At 32.0% G+C, this 7,311-nt stretch overlaps 1 non-coding gene across 1 annotated transcript; it reads left to right on the top strand.

The window, feature by feature from the left end:
- Positions 1–4,970: 4,970 nt before the first annotated feature.
- On the top strand, positions 4,971–5,117 carry LOC132180192 (small nucleolar RNA snoR135). The gene has a single exon (XR_009440080.1). It is a non-coding gene; the product is annotated as a small nucleolar RNA snoR135 (small nucleolar RNA).
- The last annotated feature ends 2,194 nt before the right edge of the window (positions 5,118–7,311 follow it).

The raw sequence follows: 7,311 nt of genomic DNA, 5'->3' as shown, positions 1-7,311 counted from the left end.
TGATGGAAAATAACGGAGTTATTGACTCTGTCTTTTCCCATATGTGAGATACTAGATTAGTAACGTTTTAAATCCTAAGAGGGAAAAAAAAGAAAAACCTTAAAACCAAGTACCAAAAAAATTATTAACCCTAATTTTTATCCCAAACCCTTAATTTATCATCAACTTAAGGTAATAATTTTTATCTCAAACCCTTAATTTATCCCCAACTTTATTTAATTGCTTTTTTTTTAAAAAAAAAAAATTTAATTTTAATTTTTAATTTTTAATTTTTTATGTGTGTGAAGATTTGTGTATTCGAAGTAGGGTCTACAAATGCTACTACCGTCTATGGAATTGTTGGAATACTCAAACCAATTTTACAAGGTAATTTATTTGAATTTGTTTTAATCGATAGGAGGTTTGCACCACAATAATATATCAATTTGTCGCTTATATCTGCTTCAAACAGCAAGCCATCAATGATAATCGATCTACTAAATAAATCGATTTAAAAAGCATAACACTCTACAAACAAAAAAAAAACCTAAAAAAACTAAAATCAATTAAAAATAATAAATAACAAAAAAACTAAAAAACTAAAAAAAAAAAAAAAAAAACCTTGTAATTTAGTATACAATAAATGTAACCGATGAGGCAAAGTTGTGGTCTCTCCAAAATTTATGAACCTAAATATTTGCCAAAAACAAACTTTGTAGATCATGTTGATGATCACGGTTCTTCTTGAGATCTCGTTGGTAATGCGATAATATTAAGCTCAATAAATAATCTCTTATTGAGATTCCTAGAGATTTTTTAATTATCAATAAGCTCTTCGATAAGAAAAGTGATGTGTTCATCACCTGCGTACTTGATACATTTATCGACCACATTTCTGCAAATGCTGCTACCATCTATGGAATTGTCGAAACACTCAAACCAATTTTACAAGGTAATTTCTTTTTATTTTTTTTTTTTTTTGTCATTTGTTATTCTTAATTGTTTTTTTATTTGTGCAGGGTGCTGCAAACTTAATATTGATATGTTCAGGAAAACAATTGAATGGAGTGATGGATGGATGCCAAAGTCATCACCACTAAATTGTCATCCTAGCAATTTTTTGCTGTTTTTTTTTGTAGATGATTTACAATATGTGTAACATCCCCAGCCCGTTAAGGCTGAGTTTGCCACTTTTCTTCTTTTACAACAAAAATTATTGTAAAGATCTATAAGGTCTATCAGAGTACTTGATTTTAAGGGATACGATAAATGTATAAAACATTCTTCAGGAGATTTTATTACAAGTGAAATTAGAAAACATTAAACTTTAGTTGTGGAATATCATATTATCACAATAACTGATATGAAAAGACTTTGAAAGTTAATAATTATTCCCGCCCCCATTCCGGCCTCCTATTCCAGCGTCCTTCTTACCTAAAAACAAGAAATAAAACTAAATGAGCCCAAAGGGGCCCAACAAGTAAAGTTCACAACCATAAATAGTTTTACTCATTGTCCTCAGTTTTGAAAAAATGTTTTCACAAATATATATACAACCAGCCATAATAATATATGTATCGACGGATGCATCTCCCATAGTATATACATACTATTACATTTAGTAATAAATCATCGTTATAAATCATCATCATAATGCACCATTATAAATCATCATTGTAAATCATCATAGTATATCATCGATGAAATTATATCATCATTTTCTCATATTATGACCATGGCACTGAACTGTGGCCTCAGCCATGCCCAACCGTCAATTAACTATTTATTGGTACACTCAATGGTCATATTGATGGAATACTATCTTCTTGCATAGCCTCCTTCAGTGGTTTCGCCTCCATCCGAGTATCGGTACCGAACTCCTCTCATCCTTACTTATCTTGGGGCCAAAAATACTCTCCTCCATACATGTGCCCTCATTTCATAAACATTTAACTCATTTCTTGTACTTCTCTTTGTACTTCTTTTGATGCATCTTAGGGCAACATGTAGGAAGGTTTATCATCATTCTTCTTTCTTATAATCATCATTATTTCTCAACTTTCTTTTCTAAAAAATAGAAACTTTTCCAAATATAAACTTGTTGTATTTAGAAAGCGTTTAAAGAAATAGAAGCTTTCTACATAATTCTTTTAGAAATCTTTCATGCATGCAACATATCCTCGTGGCAGGTAAATAAAATAATTATTTACAGTTTGATACAAGAATGTATAAATAGCATGACATGAATAAATTTTAAAAGGGGTAGTGAAGTTACTTACCTCTAGACTGAAGCTAAAAGTGATATGAAGGATCTAGTTGCTTCAATCTGACTAACACCGCTAGTATATCTTTTGAAACTAATTTCTCAAGTTCGTTCTCTCTCGTGTTCTTTCTTTCTTGCAGCGCTTTGTCTCGCCCTTTCTCCCTCTGCTCTGTGTTAACACTCTCAGAAAGAAGAAAGAACGAGTAGAAAGTGGAAGAATGAAGAATATGTGGAAGAGAATGGAGAGGAGTGGTGAAATTTGTGAAGAGGAAGAGCTCTATTTATAGGAAAAACCAAAACACTATTCTACCTTCCATTTACAATTCTACCATCATTTTACTATTCCACCTACCAACATTATTATACCTACCATTAACTATTCTACATTACATTTACAATTCTACCCTCCTTTTACTATACCAATACTATTATACCTACCATTAACTATTCTATATTTCCTTACTATTCTACCTATCAATACCATTTACTATCCTATTATTTCACCAATTATCATTCTCTAATTACCACTCTCTGTAACACTATAAATTTCCCAAGAATTAAAATAATTGGCTAAAATGAACATTAAAGTAACATCATCATCAAAATAATCTATTTAAATAACTTTAAAAATTCTGGGGCGCTACAATATGCCTTACTGTGATTGGTTTTCTTTTGGTAGTAAATGAAATCGTCATATTTTTTGTTCACAAATTGTCTTTTGAAAGTTGAAATTTAGCATTCAGACAATGCATTCTATTTGTTGGTTTCACCCAAATATTTGTACTTGTACTTATGTATTCCTAAGATCACGCCAGTGCTTTTGCTTGTTCCATCTATTCCTTGTGGATATATATATATATATATTTTTTGACATGTCCGCATAAGAGGGGATGAGGAGTATTCGAATTAGTGATCTCTACTTTATTTGGCATGGTCCCAGCCGATTAACTTACCTCTTGGAAACTGTTCCCTGTTGATTGAGATTAGTTTAGATTGCACAAAAAAGGGGTTAGTTTGATAAAACTTTTTAAATGATACTTTTTTGGTAAAAAAAAGTGTTCTGATGTGGCATAAAGATGAAAGAAATTTTAAGTGTTTTGTATTTAAATTTGTTTGTTAATGCTTTTAAAAACCCAAAATGCATTATCAAACAAACCCATATTTTCTTCAACAGACAAAATTTGTCCATAAGGATTTTGGTGTGGCTAGTGATGATTTATCTTATAAAATAAGAGAAACAGATTAGAATCTGCAGCCTTTTGGTAGAGTGGGCATTTTCTACTTGCCCTGAGAGCTCCCACCCAAGGAGGAGGCACAAGAAAATTGTAAAATATTTAGGGCCTCAAGAGCCTATGCCAAGGCAAAGTGGCCCACTAGGCCCATCACATTTTCTTGTCCAATCTCCTAAACGATGCGGTTTCCAACCAACATGAGTAGTGAGCGAGTCTCCGGGGCTGGGCAAAACCCGTTTGATACCGATACTATCCGAAGTAACCTAGCCAACCCGAGCTTATAATTTAAAGGTGGCAATAGCATAAAGGGATTTTTTATTTTTTATTTTTATAGAGAAAACGTGTATATAATATTATATAGGGGCACCTCCATATATGGTATGCTCCACAAACTAACACCTAATTGACAATGTTCCCAAATTTTTAATTGTGACAATATCCCCTAAACTATCAAAAATTGTCAATGTTCTCCCTAATGAAGAAACTATCCTTAGTAAAATAAAAACAAAAAATAGTGAAATTTCTCGAAAAAACTTAAAACTAATATATATATATATATATATATGCCAAATTAAAAAAATTTTCTTAAAAAAAATATTTTTTATAAGAAAAAAATTGATTTTTTTTTTTTTTAAATAAAAATTGAAAATTTTCGTTTTTGTTTTATAAATTTTGTTTTATAACTTTATTTTTAACTAAAAAATTCCTTTTTTTTTTTTTTAAATTTTTAAATTCGTTTTAAAAAATAAAAAAAAAATATTTTTTTTTTATAAAAATTGAAAATTTTCGCTTAAAAAATACAAAATTTTCGTTTTTAAAATTTTTTGTTTTTTTTTTAAAAAAATTCGTTTTAAAAATATAAAAAATAAAATTTTCGTTTTTTTTAAAAGATCATTTTTTTAAAAATTAAATTTGTTCGTTTTTAAATATTTTTATTTTTTATTTCAAATGTATAGGAATATTTTTTTAAAATTATATCTTTTTTGTTTGTATCAGAAAAAACATTAATAATGTTTTGATAATTAAGGTTAAATTGTCAAAATTGAAAGTTTAGGAATTATAGGAAATTTGAGGATTACTAGACTTTACCCTATTATATATACACGTTTTCTCTCAGAAAAACCCTAGCCTGAGACCTGCAGCCGCCTGCTATTGCTTCGGAAGGTTTCTCTCTGCTACTGCTTCTGAAGGTTCTCTCTCGCTTCTAAGGTTTCTCTCTCTTGACATTTCTGCGTTTTTCTCTTTCTATTTCATTTTAGGCATTGCAATTTGCTTGTTACGTTTTAGGGCTGAGAACTCATCTCCGCCGTATGTCTATGCATAAAGTTCTTGAATATGCGAATTTAGTTTTTGTAGATGATTACAGTATGTCTTCACTTAATCCCCTCTGTTCCTTGTTCCTGCCTGCTTTTGCTCTCTCTCTACTATTTGTTTTTTTCCCTTTTCTTTTTGTTTATTTTATTTTTTCTTTCAAATTAAAGCATTAAGATCATGTTAAAGCAGGGATTGTGTGTATCGGCTTTGTGCTACAATCAGTGCACTCTGTTTCCGAAAGAGTTCCCTGCGAGATAGATCTGGGGAAGGTGGGCAGTTGTGTTTCCTCCCACCCGTTGAAATTCTCAACAATCATCTTCCCCACATCTCGTTTTTCTCGCCATATATTTACAAATTACTTATAAAAAAATACTCCTCCCTGGGATTGATTGATGTTGGTTGCTAGAATGCCCAAGATAGAATTGTCTGCTTAATTTTGGTTGTATTGGTTGGTAAGGCAAAAGCAAATTTATACCGCTAATGAAAATTAAAACAAAGTATCAACTGCAAGCTGGTATTTGGTTGGATATTTGTCCTAGAAAAGCTGTTTTTGCAGTTGATCAACCCCCGCCCCCTTTTTCTTCTCTTTCTGAAACGTGTCATTGCAATGATCTGTTTTTGGTCTGGATTCAATGTAGATAATAACTAATTTTTGTTTTTTTTTTAAGAATTTGCATAATTGTTCATATTGTTCATGCTTTCTTTTGTAAAAAAAAAAAAATCTATTTTTCCTGATTATATTTAGTACTTGTGCAGGATGGAATCTCAGGTCAAACACGCTGTTGTTGTCAAAGTTATGGGCCGCACCGGCTCAAGAGGGCAAGTGACCCAAGTAAGGGTGAAGTTTCTTGATGATCAAAACCGATTCATTATGAGGAATGTGAAAGGCCCCGTGAGGGAAGGCGATATCCTTACCCTGCTTGAGTCTGAGAGAGAAGCAAGAAGGCTGCGTTGATGGGCTTGTTGGTCCCACCGGCCACCTCCTATCCTCTCAGTTTTGTTGTCTCAGATGTTTCTGCTTTCTTCTTGTCGTAGCTAAATGGTATTATCAGTGTTCTGTGTTAGTCTATTTTTCTGGGTATTGAGTATAACAACTTGAATTTTGAGGTGGAATACTTGTATGGGATGCTTCAATTTTCTATGTTGGAAAGACTAAGTTTGGTTTGATTTATAAGTTCTTAACTTTTTTTGGCTGCATCTCAAGTTTAGTCCTCTTTTCAATGTACTCGTTGCTTAATGGGTTTTAAGAAAAAGAGAGGAGTAGTTAGATTGTGGTTGTTATGCAATTAAAAGACATAACTATATAACATTTGTTGCCGAACCCTGTTGGAGTTCAGAGCTTGTGATTTTAATGATTCAAGCATCTGTGTAATTCTCTGCTGAATTACTTGTGCCCTTGACTTGAGCCCTAGAAGGTTGAAAGTTATTGGTTTGGGTTAAAGATTAGACTAGTTTGTTTATGTCTCCTTGTGGTAAGATTCAGAAGGGGTTGATATTGTATACCCTGCCCTCTATGCAGAAGTTATAACACAAGTTTGTATGGTGTTGAAAAATTTATGACAAAACCTAATGTGTTCCAGCCTTGGTGTTCAATGGGTAAAGTTCAAACATGCTGAATGTGTTCTCAACACCTCTAATTTGCCAAATGTATAATGATGTTGATTAAATTTGAATATGGTAATCCAAAATGGCTAAAGGCGTATGTATTTGTGTTTATTACTTGGGTTAAATATGTTCAAAATTCATGTTTATGTCAGTAAAAACATTAAAAAAAATTTTAAAAAAAAAAATTGAAAAAAGAAGGGTGGCTCTAGCCGCCCCTATTTGATCTATTTGGTCGCCCCCAATAGCCCTGGGGCAGTTTGATCTCCTCCGCTTGGGCGTGAGATGGTTTTAAATTTTAATCACTCCAAACCGGCTAGTCTGAAGATGGTTCGGGCACCCTCAAATGTAACTCTCAATTTAATTTAATTTAATTTAATTTATTTATTTATTTATTTTTTTCACTTTAGTCTTTAGGTTTCAATTTGTATCTTACACGGCTAAAAACGAAAATAGTACATCCATTCACGTTTCGGCCATAAATTTATCAAAATTCATGTCTATGCGAGTAAAAACATAAAATTTTTTTAAAAAAAAATTGAAAAAAGTAGAGCCACCCCTATTCAATCTATTTGGAATTCATGTCTATGTCAATAAAAACATTAAGGCCCCGTTTGGTTTGCGGAATAGACCCTTGGATTGGACTAGCTATACCTAGTGTTAGCTAGTCCTTTGTTTGGTAACACTCTATTCATGGGAATAGTCTATTCCCATGGGATTACTAATCTCATACACACAAGGTTAGTTAAGCCACTAAAAAATGAGTGGCTTAGCTAATCATTTCTTGTGGGATTAAATTAATTGTGTAAATTGCCACAAAAAACCCCTCTTGTGGGATTAATTTCGTTCTCTCTCTCTCTGATTCTTCTATATTTCACTCTCTCTCTCTCCCTCTCTCTCTCTCTCTCTCTCTCTCTATAT

This window comes from Corylus avellana, chromosome ca4 (genome assembly GCF_901000735.1).
Source record: "Corylus avellana chromosome ca4, CavTom2PMs-1.0".
Lineage (NCBI taxonomy): Eukaryota > Viridiplantae > Streptophyta > Magnoliopsida > Fagales > Betulaceae > Corylus > Corylus avellana.
This window is presented reverse-complemented; position numbering and strand designations above follow the sequence as displayed.